This window comes from Pinus tabuliformis, chromosome 6, assembly GCF_031772625.1.
Source record: "Pinus tabuliformis cultivar Carrire ecotype Pingquan chromosome 6, CPIR1, whole genome shotgun sequence".
NCBI classification, from domain to species: Eukaryota; Viridiplantae; Streptophyta; class Pinopsida; order Pinales; family Pinaceae; genus Pinus; species Pinus tabuliformis.
This window is the reverse complement of record NC_142292.1, coordinates 131,205,068-131,207,431: the sequence shown is the minus strand read 5'-3', so window position 1 is coordinate 131,207,431 and position 2,364 is coordinate 131,205,068.

Below are 2,364 nucleotides of genomic sequence, written 5' to 3'. Positions count from 1 at the left end.
AATGAATTTATCCATCAAATTTTGTTAGACTTGCAGAGACAAGGACCACTTAGGATCATTCATGGACATGAGGACAAGACTAATGGAGCCTATGGTAGCATATCTCATAATGGACACAAGTTAGACATGGATGATACCATCAGGGATGGAAAATCCTTGGACACACCTCATAGGAGAGGTAATGGACATGGGCATTACACTAGTTCTGGTTCAGACACGTATCATGGTCATCATCATTATCATCCTTACAAGAGGAGTGATAGGGGATGTTTTTTGGATGACTTCAAGAAATTCAAGCCACCTGCATTTGATGGAGAAATGAAGAATTCAGAAGATTCAGAAGATTGGTTTCTTGGGATGAATAAATTCTTAAGATTGCATGATTATTCATAGATCATGAAAGCCATATTATCTACCTTGAATATTAAAGGTAAAACACACATTTGGTCAGAAGACGTGAAGAATGTCAGAGGAATCTGGGAAGAAGAGTTGAATTGGAGGGATTTTAAAAGAACTTTCAAGAAGAAGTATCTATTTGAGAGATACTATGATGACAGGCCAAAGTATTTCTATGAATTGAAGATGGGGTTTATGACTGATGAGGATTATACTAGAAAATGCTTAGAGTTATTGAGGTATGTTACTTTTATTAAGGAGGAGAAAGTGAAGATTCAGATATTCATCAGTGTGTTTCCTATGTCATTCAACGAAAGGATCGAGTTTTATGTGCCTAGATCATTGGAGGAAGCCATCAGAAATTTGAAACACTATTATGAGAAATCGAAGCGTAAGACAAAGTCTCAGCAAGGTTGGAATGAGAAGGAAAAAGCTAAAGGCAAGTGGCCATCGAATTGAACAAGACCTCAAGATGCAGATGAGAAAGAGAATGTCATTCCTTAAAAGAAGGTTAATGTAGTCGGCCATGGACATGGGTCATAGCCTGGAGGGTAGCAGAATAAAGGTGAGGGTAAGGGAAAATTGCAGTGTTGGATATGTGGTAAGGAGCATCTCAAGAAGGATTTCTCATCATATCAGGGTGGTAGGCCTCAGATCTACAATGCACAGGAAGCACACACAGTCGCTAATGTTGTACATATCATTCCTCGAATCTATGAAACATTAATAGGCAGTAAAATCACTAGGCATCTATTATCTAGATGGATGGTAAGATTTTTGATCAAGTTGTTTCTATTTTTATTGAACCTGGATCTAATTATAGTTATGTTAATCCTAACCTGGTGGATATGTGTGGTTTGAATAAAGAAGCGCATGCAGAGTGTTGGTTAGTGTAGTCGATTACATGTACTAGAAGAGAGTTGATCATTGGGTAAGAGCTTATGCATTTGAGTTGAATGGTAAGCCTAAATCAATTCATTTAAATGTGCTTCTGTTGGGATCATATAGTATGTTGTTGGGTATGGATTGGTTGTATCTTCATAGAACCAAAGTAGATTTTTATAATAAGGCTATTGATTTCTTGGATGATAATGGAGAATAAAGAATCTTGCAGGGTAAGAAAAAGGCTACATCAGTGAGGATGGTTATAGCTATCCAGGCAAAGCATAGTCATAGAAAAGGGTGTGTGTTATTTATAGTACATATTTCTAGTGATAAAGGAAAGGACATTGAGGATGCAGAAGTTTTGAATAAGTATTCAATCTTACAGAATTTTTAGGATGTGATCCCAAAAAAATTTCAGAATTTCCTCCTCACAGGGAAGTGGACTTTTTAGTTGAGTTGGTAACAGGGAAAGCACCAGCATCAAAGGAACCGTACAAGATGAGCACTTTATCGTTAGTGGAATTGATGTTGGAGTTGAAGGAAATACCTGACAAAGGATACATTAGGCCAAGTGTATCAACGTGGGGTGCACTAGTGTTATTTGTGAAGAAGAACGATGGTACTCTCAAGTTATGCATTGATTACAAGTAGTTGATCAACAAGGTAGCCATCATGAAAAGGTATATGTTGTCGAGGATTGATGACTTGTTTGACCAACTAAAAGGGTGAAACAATGTTCTTGAAGATCTATTACGGAATGGTCCACTCCTAGGAATGTGGATGAGGTTAGATCATTCATGGGGTTATGTTGTGCTATTCAACAACCCCCCATTTATTAATGGTAGTAGTTAATATTACCTTAATAAATGGAGACCCTTTAAAAACTCCATCCAAAAAACAAACTTAGCATTTAGGCATTTCTTTGATTTTTGGAATAAAGCAAGATATCAATCAAACCCCCTCTTTTCAAAATAACTATTAAATAATTACATTCCCACATATAGCATGATTAAGCTTGATCAAAATACCTTTCTAACCCTCCAAATCAAGTAAAAAACGATTGAAAGATGACTCTATGCTTGA